The following is a 15354-nucleotide window of genomic DNA, read 5'->3' on the forward strand; positions in this document are numbered from 1 at the left end:
TATGAGTATTTATTAACTAGAAGAATGTTGTTGTGGGCACAACAAGCAGAGGAATATATACAAGGAAACAGGAGAGGTAGAAATAAGAGTGTTGAGGGGGTGAAAGGATATATATGTTTTCTGGGGACAGGTGCCCTTTTTTTTAAGAGATACAAAGATTACAGGAGAGATGCTGACACTTGTGGGAGTGTCACTGGAATTATTCACATATAGGTAAAGGGATGACAGGGTTAAGAGGATGGCACAAACAGAAGAAGTGAGATGGCATACAAGGAATGAAATTACCAGGATGAGATATATGGTGGGTAAACTCTTCTTTAACCACATAGCCTGATCTAGACCCAGGGAAACATAAATAAGCACCCTGGCCATGCTCCTCTTTGGACCCTCCCTGAAGTGTTGAACCCACATGTGGACCTACTCCAGAGAGTTAATGAGGGTTTTTCATCTGCTAGTCAGTCATCTCCCCCACCACCTCCACCAACAAACTGTAAATAAGATGCCATGCAATCTTAACAATGCCACCAGAGGGAACAGTGGCACTATTCTCTGTTGACCAACCACAGAGACCAGAAAGCAGGTGACCTCCTGCCCCTGCTGTATCCAAAAATTGCAGTGAACCTGCAGCCACGTGGACTGGCTGCAGAATTAGTCTGAGACCAGTGGGTGGTGACCTGTGTTGCACCACTGACTTAGCTGAGACAGATGCTAATGAAACTGGAAACATAAATGTGAAAGAAATAAACAATAAAAGAGAGAGAAAATAAACATTACTATTATGTAGAGGACATACGATTTTCAGAGCATATAGCCACAGATATGGTAGTATGACATGCTAGAAACATGTGCCCCACTGCACTACATCCTGGCCCTATGGTAGGATGTGCAACCATGTATGCAATCTCCCAACTCCCACTGCTTAGAGTGTGTTCCCAAGTGTGTATGAAGAGGTGGGGGCAATGTAGTGTTCTGTGTCAAAAGTAATGACCTTTGTGTGGTCTACCATGCTTGAGTGCCCCCTACAAATAAAGTGTCACCTGGCAGAACACATGAAAACTAAATGTGTATGTATTGGGAAATCATTACCAGCAGATACATCTGCATGACTGAAGGTTGTGATAGGTACTGTTAAAGAGATTACAGCAGCAATCAATAAAGATCAACAACCTAATACAAATGTAAAAAACTGCAAAGACTACCCTGCCTATAAAAGTCCTAAAATGAGCCTCTACCCTCAAGAAGTGATAAACATACATCCCCCATACACATACACACACAAACTTGGCCCACCCAACAGTAGATGATGCCCTGTGCTATGACGTGTGCTCAGCTGAAGTGTGCAACTACACTTATCAGGTCACTCATCCAAATTAACAATGCAGCTGGACAGATCAGCCAATACCATAATGACAACATACCACTGTAGAATATGTCCACTCATGTATCCTCCTTTCAGCTATGTGAAGAACAGTATCTAGAGGTGCAATGATCTGCATTACTGTCCTAAAAGATGTAACACATTAAGCTGTTAGATCTATACCATTTGTATGACAACTATTACTGGACGCTTCACTTTATGCCATGCATATCTTACTAATATATGCACATTTAATTGCATTTGCAATGTGTAAGAATTAATAATGTAAACATAAAACACCAGTAGAGTCACAGATACTGGAAGTATATAATGAATACTAGGCAGCTATATAATGAATACTAGACAAATAAACCTTCTGTACCTGCCCACCAGATCATGGTTACAGTGCTGCAACATGTGCTAAAGCTGAGTCACAGAAAACACTCAGTCAGACTTCTGCAATGCCCACATCTACACATCACACTGGAATGCATAGAGTACCCTTCTGTGGCCAGTCTACCCCAGTCTCCCAAGCCTCCAGCACATCTGACACATCACAAAATATGGTCCAAATGCACTGGCACCCACACAGCTACCTGGTAATGACACATGACACTGTGGCACTCCCCCCTCTGCAGATGATGATGATAACCATGCCATGTCCTTGGCATGTTATTACTTAAGTTGCTTATGTGTGATGTGCACTGTGACCAGTCTATCCATGGTATACACAGTAATGAAGGTGTATGCGCCTCACTTTTAAATCTTTGTAAGATAGTTTATTCTTGCCATTGTTATGAACCAGATACCACCTATCAGCTAATACCATGGCACATTGCGCCTGTCTCAATTTGGCATAATCCTCCCCTACAGCCAGCTCCACCACAGCCTTCTCAGGCACCTCCTCCTGAATGTATCTGCCCTGCTGTAACAGCTTATGTATAATGATGTTTGTAACATTGCACATACTAAAAATATCTTAGTGCATGTAGCAGGGTCATACTGCAGGGGAAACCCCAGATACTTCCAGACAGAGGAGGCAAACCTTCAGCTGACCAAACATATTTGACATTAAACCAGCTATGTAACAGGGCATAGTTGTAGCCACTCTCAGCCATGGTCTGAGGATTTCTGATAGATGTCATTAACCGTGGCTCCACAGGAGAAAGGTCCAATGATATTGGATATCAAGCATCACCAATAAGATGTGTTCGCATGAAATAACTCCACAGAAACTGCTGATATAAGTCACATGTGTACTATATGTGGGAGCCACAAACACTGCCTGAGTGGACTTCAGACACATTGTATATGACACCTTGTGCATTACAGACTGCCTAGCAGTTGCTAGAGTGGAACCCCATTGTAGTTAATATACCTTCTTCTCTGTTCCTTAGGTGGAATTTTTATTGCAATATGGGTACAGTACCTCAGGAAAACTGGCAATATCATTGGACCTTTCTTCTGTGGTGTGTGGGAACCACCTATACTCTCCAAATGCTGTAGCATGACACTGGGAAACTGGCATAGCATCCTTGAAGAAGATGCATGAGATACACCTATCGTGCCCCCCCCCCCCCGTCACTGAAAGATCTGTTAGATCAATGTCACAAATACCTTTTTATCCAGAAGGACAGGTACATCGTGTATTTAATGGTCCTGCATAGGAGGGTGACACATCACAACCAGCTCTTGCATGGTGCCTCTGTAAACACAGTAATAGTATACAATTTAAGTGTCATGGAGGTGATGAAATCCTAAGTGCAGATAGATGAGTCTGCAGTTCCAAGGGTGACAATGCACCCTGCATGACACTCAGCAGTGAGTACAGCTTGCTGCATTTACAGATTTACTAGTCTGGAGGCTATGCTGTACTTATTTTCATGGTCTGTCTCCCATAACTCCATGATATAGCTGTAGTTATTAACTCTGAAATTTGTTACTCCTCGTAAAACATATATGCATTACTGAATCATTCTACCATACTGTCTACACTCATTGTATCCACTAGTGCCTTCATTGTAATACTGCTGTCCATTACTACCTCATTATACTGCCTTTAGTATAGACTGCTGAGCCACAAGTTACTAATCACACTTAATGGTTCTCTGAATTGCTCCAACTCTGAGGGAGCTGCTGTAAGTACAAAAATCAGCTAATGTTACATGAAAAATGTTTCTAAATCCCAGGAAAGTGTCATAATAGACTCCAGCTTTTTTCACATTTCTTCCTATTGAGCAAAAGTTCTTGCCTCGACCATGTACAAGATTGCCATTCAGCTTGTATAATGTCAGACATTGTATCTCCTATTATGACAGTTCTTTTTCTTTCGGCTGTTCCCATTAGGGGTCGCCACAGCAGATCATCTGTTTCCATTTCTTCCTGTCCTCTGCATCTTGCTCTGCCATACCAACCACCTGCATGTCCTCTCTCAGCACATCCATAAACTTTATCTTAGGCCTTCCTCTTTTCCTCTTACCTGGCAGCGTCATCCTTAGCATCCTTTTCCCAATGCACCCAGCATCCCTCCTCAGCACATGTCCAGACCAACGCAATCTCGCCTCTCTGGATTTGTCTCCAAACCGTCCAACCTGAGCTGACCCTCTAATATACTCATTCCTAATCCTGTCTACCCTCATCACACCTAGTGCAAAACTTAACATCTTTAACTCTGCCACATGTACTGCATATAATAACTGGTTACCTATAACAAAAACCTGACCGCCACTTATAAGTATTAACAGCACACAGTAATTCTCCATAGGGTAAAAGAGACCCATTGAGAAATATGTTAGCACTCTTGCTTGTTTTTATACAATTTAGCCAACACACTCATGAGACTTTGGCAGTTAATGCAACATTCAAATAAGCAGTACTTTCAAGTGAAATGTAATATGCAAATTCACAATTCTTCATAGATGTCTCTGTAGAGTGCATACTTAAACGTATCCATTAATAAGCTTTACAAATATCACATTTCCATTCACAATGATCCATTACATAGGTGGTGCTATAATTATTTTCTCCAACCCCTACTTGGGACCGCTGCACACCATTACTCAAAAATCATACACAGCAGTAGAACAGTGGCTAGGAAATGCTTGCTTTACAATAAATGCTTAAAAATTATGCTATTCCTCTATAAAACCATATCCTACTTCCTCTGATCAAAACATTCAATTTGACCAGGTTTTCAACACCAAGCTACTTGGTGTAACAGTTCATGATAAGCTCAAGGTTGAAATAAATATAAGTAATGTCATAAAGAAAACTCAAACCGAGAACCAAAACAAAGCATGTGTCCAAGCAGCATGAAAATAAAAACAAATTACCAAGAAAAATGTTGCTCATGTAGTGCTCACACAAGGAGGTGCAACCCAAAAGAATTAACCTTGTGAACACTCGTTCTTAAAAACCACAACAGTTTATTAAAAATACATGCACTCAAGGAAAGTATGTAAATGTAAACAAAATTTAAAAGTTGATATACATGGTGAAGTGCTTTCATCCTAAATGTATCAGGACTTCATCAGAACCATAACAAGTCAAAAGTATGCTCATTTAAAAGATCATACCAACTTATAAAGTGATCTGAATAACCAATCGATTTAATTTAAACCAGGCTATACAGAAGCCTTCTAAACAATGCATTCAGTATAATGAGATATGTACCACATTAAAAAAAATAATACATATATATATATATATATATATATATATATATATATATATATATATATATAAAGATCAGAGTAACATCGCCAAAACACCATGTCAGCAAAAGATCAGTATGCCGAAACATACACCACCGAAACGACACAGTACACAAAACACCAACAGTACAACATACCTTTAAACATTTTGCAGGGGGGCAAGCTCCCCCTGCTAATTATATATACCAACTTTGAGATTACACTACAGTGATAGAAAGGGTATATTTCCCGATCATCACTGTAATGTGCTACCCATTTAAAACTATGGACGCTTTGTGTTACCTGTTTCGGTGGTGTGTGTTTCAGCATACTGATCTTTTGTTGAAGTGGTGTTTCAGACTTCTGGTCTCTGTAATTTGGGATTCAGACATCTGTAATTTTGGGGATGTCACTAGGACCCATATATATATATATATATATATATATATATATATGGATTTATGAATCTTGTGAACCTCTAATAAGTAACTTTAAAAACTTCTGTTGATGTAAAAAACATTATTGAATTAAAATTATTTGACAATTTGCCAGTTTCAATATTGCCAGTTGCATAGATAATGCATTTATCCAAAGAACCATAGGATGATATGCAGACACATCAGGAAACTGTTTATAGAACTAATAAAGAAGCTCAGCCAATTAAACCTTTTCAAAATGTGCATTAAAATAAAATGGTAATTTTATTACAACTTAGCACTTCTTAATTTTAAAGCAGGTATAATAGAAATATGTTCAGTGACTCCTGGGAGAGTGGCAGCATTCAATTTTAACTACTACTTTAATTCTTTAAATTCAACTAAATGTTCCCAATATCCCCCCTGGGTCATTCTTGGAGACCACCTCTAAGGTTCCAAATAAGAATTTTTTTGATGTTCAAACATGTCAGGGAGTGCTTCTACAATGAGTTGTTACTACTGTCATTTTGTATGTCATAGCTGTGCTCATAAATCTTTTTACAATGAAGGTGTTCGGTTTTAACAATGTAAAAAGCAGAGCAGCTTGAGCACTTTGTAATGTAAATCATTTCCTTAGTTGAGCAATTTCCTTTTGCTAAGGGAACTTTAATACTTATATAACAGTATAACACAATACTAGTTGCTTCCACGATAAAGCTTCACTGATTACAAGAACCACATTTGAACACACTGTATTTGTTACTGCAGTTACTGCAATTACTGTTTTCCAATAGTTCTTTTTAGATATTTAACCCTGTTTTAAAAAGAAGTTTGGACTATCTCCAACCGTTTTATAGATTTCTTCATTAGTCTTAAATATACTGCAGTTGTTTTTAATATATTTTTTAATTAAATTATTTTGATGATTGTATTGTATTACCAGGGCCTGCAAAAAATTTAATTATATAATCTGTAGCCTTTAACTTTTTGTGATGAGATGAATATTATAATTTAGGATGGGAATATATTTAATTCCCCATCCTTTTATTACTTCTCCTATTTCATATAACAATTGTCCAGGGTATCCCCTCCCTAGAAACATATTATAAATATTACTATACTCAAACATAAAAGGATCAAAATTTGAGCTCATTCCTACTGCTCTAACAAGCTGTCCTTTAAATACATTTCTCTTAATGTGATATGGGTAATTTCTGTAAAAATGTAAATGTGTTTGAAAAAGTTGATTTTCTATATACTGTTGGTTTAAAACAATTAGTCTCTGAGTTCATAAAATGGTAACATTCAAATAATTTACTGATTTCTTATCAAAGTGATATGTAAACTTAAAAAATATGCTGTGTTGTTAATACATGTAAGACAATAATTAATTTCATCAGAGGGACCTGTCCAAAACTAAAAATATCATCTAGGAATCTTGAATATACTTTCCAATTGATGTTATAATAGGAGTTGACAACATATTCCTGGTCCTAACTATACATAACTAAATTTTCATATACTGGGGCACAAGCTGCACCCATAACAACTCCCTTTAATTGTCTGAAATATTCTCTTTTAAAAAATATAAAATTACTATACAAAATAAATTCCATTAAAACAAGAAAGAGTTTAATAGGGGTGTTGTCCATATTGATCAGTTCTAATAATGCTGAAAATAATCATGCTCCAAAGTATGCAGTATGCAACTAAATAAATCATTAACATCAACTGTTAAAAAGTACAATTACCTCCATAAAATTCCTGTTTAATCTTGGACAAGAAATCCCATTAATCACTTAAGATATAATGCATAGAAGAAACATGTCTTCCAAAATTTGGTTTACAAATAAAGATAGGGGTTAAGCTACAATTAATCTAAAATGCGGGTCCATCATGTTTCTGTGTGCTTTGAGGATACCAAATGCTGCTGGAATAAGAGGGTCTTCAACATTTAGGAATTCATACATTTCAGGTGAAATAACTCCCTGTGACAAATAGCACTCTAGGAATAAATCAAGTTTCATATACACTATATGTGTCTCACGTGTCTCATTTTTAGAAACTGTTTCATATATTGTCTTGCAACATGTTAAAAATCTTACTAATATAATCAATTCTGTTCGTAACAATTCCCCCTCCTTTGTCTGGTTTCATGACTCTTATAGATATATTGTTTTTAAATGCATCTAAAGTCTGTTTATCCTCTTTATTAAGATTAAAATGCTGTACTTGTGAATCTTTCTTTAAGTTCTTTTGACGGCTTTTTTCAAATACTGCTACCAAAGGATTTAATGGGAGGGGATTATAAATGCTCTTCTTTTTCCATAAAGAGTTAAAAGAATTAAAAGCAATATCTTGTTCCTTGAAATTTACTGAAAAGTTAAGTTTTCTAGTATATCATTTAAATTCTAAAAGAGTGTCCCCAATGTCTATATCTTTATGTGGTAGATATTTCAACTCTTTACTAAACAAAGAAAATCTCCTTCTGCAATTTCTGTTGTACTATGTTTGAAAATATTGAGATGTCTAAAACTTAATAAAATTCCATCATATGAAATTTGAACCTTTTCTTGTGTATTATGTTAACTTTTCAAACTTCTGCAACTAGACAATTGTTATCTCTGAGAATTATAAATGACAAAAAAATTCTTAAAGGCCTAGGGTATATACGTTTCCTAATTGAATTAATATGGGAACTAATGAATGCTATGAGCTTACTGCAGTGTTTGATAGCCACACATATGAGCTAATTGAATGTATTATCAAAAGGAATTCTATGTGAATTACTGAACTATTTGAAGAGATTACAATTTTAAATTCTAAGATAACTAATGATTTTATTATTTGACATTTTCAACCTTAATTACAACACAGTTTTTTATGACTTAAAAAGAACTGCAAATTAGTTATGAACAGGAAGAGAAAAAAATGGTTACAGATTTCAATAATTATTTAAACGCAACAGCTAACCCAACACCTAAAGATATAACAGTTCAGTATAACAATACTCCATTATTTAATGAAGGTCCTAATGACAGCAGGATTAATATAGTTTCAGGAAAAAATAATATCACTGATATTTTCAAAAGTAGCAGAAATACCCCCCCCCCCCCATAATAATGATTTGGGATTGGATGATTTCCCTCCTCTACCAAGAGATCAGAGAGTTTGGAAAATAAACATCCTAATACTTGCCCTCCCCATTTTTAAGAGTTCCAACCTCAATTTTATAGAATTTTGGGAGAGGAAAACAAGCAGGCAGGGGAAAGGGAAGGGAACATTTCAGGGAAAAACCAAAGGAATTACAAATAGTTAAACATAATATACACAAAAGGTACAAATTTCATATGATGGAATTTTATTAAGTTTTAGAGGTTTCAATATTTTCAATTATAGTACAACAGAAATTACAGAAGGACATTTTTCTTTGTTTAATAAAAGCTTTACATTTGTACTACATAAAGATATAGACATTGGGGACATACTTTTGGAACTTAAAACAATATACTAGAAAATTCAGCTTTTCAGTAAATTTCAAGGAATGAGATATTGCTTTTAATTCTTCTAACTCTTTATGGAAAAAGAAGAGCATTTATAATGTTGTTGTAGTTGTCTTTCGGCTTTTCCCAGTTAGGGGTCGCCACAGCGGAACTCCGGTCTGCTAATGACTGGCAGCAGATTTTCACGAACGCCGAGGTGCCAGCTCGACGTTCAACCTTCAGCGAAGGCACACCAATTTACGCATGTCTTTTGAATGCCCACCCAACCACGGGGTTGACATGCAGACTCCACACAGAACGCACTCCCCACACTCCAGCCGCGAATCGAACGGGAGAACCTCTTGCTGTGAGGCAACAATGCTACCGCTGCACCACCGTGGAAGTCTATTCCCAATTAAAATCTTTTGGTAGCAGTATTTGAAAAAAAGTTGTGAAAGGGACTTATATAATTTAAAGAAAGCTTCACAGCTACAGTATTTTTATTATAATAAAGAGGAAAAATAGATTTTAGATGCATTTAAAAACAATTGCCCTACAAGAGTTATGAAACTAGAGAAAAGGAGGGATTGTTGTTATGGACAAAATTGATTATATTAGGAAGATTTGAAACATGTTGCAAGGCAATGATCAATATGGAACAGTTTCTAGAAATGCGATACATATAGCATATATAAAAATTGATTTCTTCCTAGAAGACTGTCACAGGGATTTATTTCACCTGCAATATATGAATTCCTAAACATTAAAGGCCCTGTAATTCCAGCAGCAATTGATATCCCCAAAACCAACAAAAAAAAAAATGATGGACCTACTGTTTAGATCAATTGCAGCTGCCTAAAGTTTTATAACTCACCCCCAGCTATATTTATAGACCAAATTGTGAAAGACATTTTTTCATCTGTGCATTATATATCAAGAAATTCATGGGGTTTCTTGCACAAAATTTATTTAAAGGACAGCTTGTTAGTGCAGCAAGAATGTGTTCAAATTTTGATCTCTTTAAGTTGGAGTATAGTAATATCTATAATATGTTTCTAGAGAGGAGATACTCTGGACAGTTGGTAAATAAAGTAGAAGAAGTAATAAAAGGATGAGGAATTAAATATATTCCCCTTGTAGATTCTGATGTTTCATCTCATAATGAAAAGTTAAAGGCTGCAGATAATATAATTAACAGTTTTTGCAGGTCCTGGTAATATAATACAGTCACCAAAATCATTTAATTAAAAATATTATCAAAAATAATTGAACCATATTTAAGACTAATGGAGACATTAAGACTGATGAAGACATTTATAAAAAGGTAGGAGAAAATCCAACCTTTATTTTTAAAACAGGATTAAATATTGAAAACAGTAACTCATTAACCACATTAACAACAAATACTCTAGTTCAAATGTGGTTCTTGTAATCAATTTAGCTTTTTTATTGAAGTGAATGGTATTGAGTTAGATTGTTATATTAGTATTAAAGTTCCATTAGTAAAAGGAAATTGCTCAACTAAGGGAATGATTTACATTGAAAACTGCTCAAGCTGCTCTGCTAATTACATTTTTTTTAAAACCAAGTGCCTTCATCGTAAAAGGATTTATGAGCACAACTATGCCATAAAAAATGAGATGAGAATAGTAACAACTCATTGTGCAAGCAGTCCCTGACATGTTTGAACTTAAAAAATTCTTATTTGGAATCTTAGACATGGTCCCGAAGAATGACTGGTGGGAATATTGGGAAAATTTTATTGAATATAAAGAATTAAGTGGCAGTTAAAATTGAATGCTGTGACTCTCCCAGGACTCAATGAACATATTTCTGTTATACCTACTTTAAAATAAAGAATTGTTAAGTTGCAATAAAATTACCATTGTATTTTAATGCTTATTTTAAAAGGTTTCATTGGCTGAGTTTCTTTATTAGTTTTATAAACAGTTTCCTGATGTTCTGTATATCATTCTATGCTTCTTTGGATAAATGCACTATCTATGTGATAGGCAACATTCAAACTGTTAAATTGTGAAATAATTTTAATTCAATAAGGGTTTTTATGTGAACAGAAGTCATTAAACTTCATTATTAGACTCACAAGATTGGTTTACATATATAATTTTTAAATGTGATACATATCTCATTATACTAAATGTATTGTAAAGAAAGCTTCAGCAGTCTGGTTTTAAATAAAGCAGAGTGCTTATTCAGATCATGTAATAAGTTGGTCTGAACTTTTAAATGAGCGTGTGAAGGCTGCCATCCTAGCTAGATAGGATTTTGTAGATAATTTTATGTCATTTGTAAATATTAATATAATCCAAAGGCTTGGTTTACAAATGTAAAGAGAACTATATGATGTTCTTCATGTTTACTGTTGCAGTCATCACACTTGGGTTATCTGCCTGCAGGTAGCCCTCAGTCGGCCTGAATACCAGAGTCTTAGGATTTCTGCGTTGGATGCTGTCCCTTCTTCCATGATGTCAGGTCATCAGGGGTATAAAACACAGAGCCAATGCCATTACATCAGTCTTTCTTGCCGAGGAGGAGCCCGAAGCAGAAGCAGTTCGCAAGTGCTTGTCGGCCGCTACCTGAAATTTTCATTTACGAATTTGTAATCCTGAAGTCTTCTAAAGCTAAGTACCCCAATGGGGATCCTTTTTTCCTGCTCTAACCAATGTCAGAAAAAGTTAACAATTGTCTTGCCTATAGAAAGCAAATACCTCACAGAGATTTTCATTCTTAATGTGTCACCTGTTTAGGCCCAGACAACGACGTCCCTCTCTGTAGGTTTTGTGCCTTGTTTAATGCCTGAACAATTCATCGTCAGGCTATCTCTGTCACTAAAGTCTTTCACTTTTGTTCTCCATATCCCGAAATGGCTTCGATAAGCCATCCAACTACTGAACTTCTGAAAAAAACATAAAGACAGAGACAGGCCACATAGGTTCTAAACTGCCGACGATGCTTTTGTTAAGCTAGTCGCCAGTCCACCGGTACTCAGTGAGGTGCCTTTGCAGCCCCTGATGTCCACTTCTACAGATTCACAGGCCTCTGCTGAGACCCATTCAGAGTCCAGTATGCCACGAGATGCTTCTTCAACTATGGAACCTGCGGATGTCTCTACCTTGGATGGGTCTGGTGCCAATGTCCAGGCACTGGCTTCTGAGGGTGTATTCTGACCTGCCAATGTTTGAATTAAACCGAAAACTTCATTTTTAGCTAAAACTACTGAGTTTCTGAGGCCCAGAGTACGCACTAAGCCTAGGAAACCGATGACCAAAGTCCATGCCACAAAAACAAATGCTTAGAATGGCTGAAGACCTTATTACCCTAATTAGGGGAAGCCAGCCTTCCCCTGCTAAGAGACAAAGAATTGAGTTTCATTCTGATTCTACAGACAAGGAGTCTGATGACTCTGACCCTTCTGATTATCAGAACATACCCTTATCAACTTATGAGGATTCAGATGCAGAGGAATTCATCCCCTCTGCCTCCCCTCCAGAGGATTTTTCTTTTGGTGAAACCCTGCATACTTTACGAGAGCATTTCTGCTGGAAATGCCAGGACTACCCTCAGTCCAAAGAGAGACTCAGAGAATTTTTAGAGTTGCCTCAGCACAGGCTTCTAACTATACCCTCTGTCCTAGATGTTGTAGATGATGTTTTTATGGAATCCAGTCTTACTCCAGATACTTTACCCCTGGCCCCTAGGAAACCTGACAGATACTACAGAGTACCTGATTCCCACAAATTTCTCTTCAAGAATCCAACTGTAGATCCAGAGACCATTTCCCAGGGACCTAAAGGTATTAAAGATACTACAGCCAAAAATCCTACCCCTTCAGACAAGGATTCCAGAGCTTTAGACAGATGGGGTAAGAAGATATATACCTCTGCAACTCTTGCCATCAGTGCATTGAATTGCCAGTTTCACATGTTGAAGTACCAGCAACATATTATGGAACTAATTAAACAAAGAATGGTATTACTTCAAGATTGGGCAGAAAATAAAGATTTAGAAGAGCTAATGCATTCTGCAAACCAAGTTAGTACGCATACTTTGCAGTCTGGCTTTGATGCCCTAGAAGCATCTTGCAGGGCTGCAGTCACTGGGTCTGTACTAAGAAGGCATGCTTGGCCGAAGCAACAAACCTTGCCAGATCATGTCGAATCCAAATTACTAGACGCTCCTTTAAATAAAGACTGTTTATCTGACACCAAAGCAGAGGAGGTTCCTAAAAAAATGGAAGAAAAAGCTAAATCTATGGAAACTGTTTAAGAATTCTTACAAGTGCAGCCCCCTAGATTCAGTAAGCATTGGCCTTCTAAAAACTGGTCCTTTCCAGCCCCTTCCAGGCCTGCTCAGACCAAACCCAGGGGAAACAGGCCACCCAGACTACAGTCTCTGGGTATGCGGAGATCTAAACAATGGAGTGCCCCCCACCTCAAAAACAGGGAGTGGCAAGCTTCCCCCCTTATGGAAAAATTTCACAATGACTTTTCAATTATCCTTTGCAGCCCTGCCCAACTACTTGTGCCCCTAGGAGGAAAACTTGCCCTTCATGCAAAAAACTGGATGTCTATTACTCAGGACAGATGGGTCCTAAACATTGTATCCCAAGGGTACAGATTCTACTTCCATACACTACTAACCCCAAGTGGGTTTCCAGACCTTCCTCCAAACCATTGGGCAGAGGCTCAAAAGCAAGTACTTTCCCTGCTCAATATCAGAGCTATTCAACCTGTTCCAGTAGAACAAAGGGGCAGGGTTTCTACTCCAGACTTTTCCTTTGTGCCCAGAAAAGATGGCTCTTGGTGCCCAATCCTGGGTCTATAAAATCTCAACACCTTTCTGGTGGTCCCAAAATTCAAGATGCTTGCCTTGCAACAGCTTCTCCCTATGTTAGCCAAGGATGCCTGGTTAGTCACTCTAGACTTAAAAGAAGCTTAGCTGCACATCTCCATAAGGGAGTCATGCAGAAGATATCTACACTTCAGGACAGGCTCTATGCACTATCAGTTCTCTGCACTTCCCTTTGGCTTATCTACTGCACCCAGAGTGTTCACAAGGTGCCTGGCTCTAGCCATTGCATACTGCAGGCAGAGAAATATCCAAATTTTCCTACACTTGGATGACTGCCTGATTCAGGCAGACAGTCAAGAATTGCTACTTCAGCACCTGGCATTTGTAAAAAGCCTTCTCACTTCATTGGGGTACACCATCAATGAAAAGAAATCACAACTGGTGCCCAGTCAAAAGATTGTATTCCTGGGAGCAAGCTTGGACACAACTTCCAAGATGGCATTTCTTAACAGGTCTATCTGACAAACTACTTCAAACAAATGGCCACCAGAACCCAGCTATCTGCAAGAAAAATACTGCAAGCCCTAGGGTTCATGGCCTCATGTATTCTGCTAATTCCATATGCAAGACTGCATATGAGGAAACTTCAATGATACTTAAAAAGTCTTTGGTGCCAGCATTCTCAGGACCTGGAAACAGTCATTCCAATCATACCTTGTCTAAGGGTAGAGTTTCTTTGGTGGGCAGAAGCATGCAACCACAACAATGGACTGCTTTTCACTCAACCCCTCGCCACCCAAACCCTGTCAACAGACACATCAGACAATGCTTGGGGGGCTCACATAGCAGGCAAATGCAGTCAGGGCCACTGGAGCCCAGCCCAGATTTTCCTCCACATCAATCAAAAAGAGATGCTAGCTGTATAGAATGCTCTGACAGCCTTTAAATACCCAATCCTTCCAGGACAACTGCTTGTAAAAACAGACAACACCACAGTTATGTGGTACATAAACAAGCAGGGGGGAACCCATTCTTACCCACTCTGCAGGTTAGCCATGGCCCTGTGGAACACAGCCTTGAGCAACCAAGTGCATCTACAAGCTCAATTCCTGCCAGGCATACAAAATTCACTGGCAGATGACTTAAGCAGAAATCTCCTAGACCCACATGGGTAGAAATTGGAGCCCAACACCTTCAACCTTCTTATCCAGAGATGGGGGACACTGGAGGTGGACCTATTTGCCTCCCTAGAGAAAGTACAGTTTTGTACCTACCATAAATGTAGATGTCCGATAGGTATGCATCTGCAGTCATAACATATGGGTTGTCCTGCCTCAGGCAGCCCTTCGGTCAGCCGGATTCCAAAGTCTGGGTCTGGCCTCGGCTGATGTCGCACTTTCCCCGACGTCAGAGCGTCTGGGGTATAAAAGCATCAGCCGACGCCATTTTCCTCAGTGTTTCTTGCCCCAGATGCCAGGTGCCCTCTAGGAAGGCCACATTTGGAGGAATGCAATAAATTCCAAACATTTTCCAAAATATATACATATATATACAAACAAATACACCATAATAGATCCCCCAGCTAGCTAATGGAG

General features: G+C 38.0%; 1 protein-coding gene across 1 annotated transcript in view; it reads right to left on the minus strand.

Moving 5' to 3' along the window:
* The window catches only part of C1QL3 (complement C1q like 3), a 682501-nt gene that overhangs the window by 38607 nt on the left and 628540 nt on the right, over positions 1–15354 (minus strand). The gene's annotated exons all lie outside the window — the stretch shown is intronic.

This window comes from Protopterus annectens, chromosome 3.part1 (assembly GCF_019279795.1).
Source record: "Protopterus annectens isolate FY-2018-M chromosome 3.part1, PAN1.0, whole genome shotgun sequence".
Classification (NCBI taxonomy): domain Eukaryota; kingdom Metazoa; phylum Chordata; order Ceratodontiformes; family Protopteridae; genus Protopterus; species Protopterus annectens.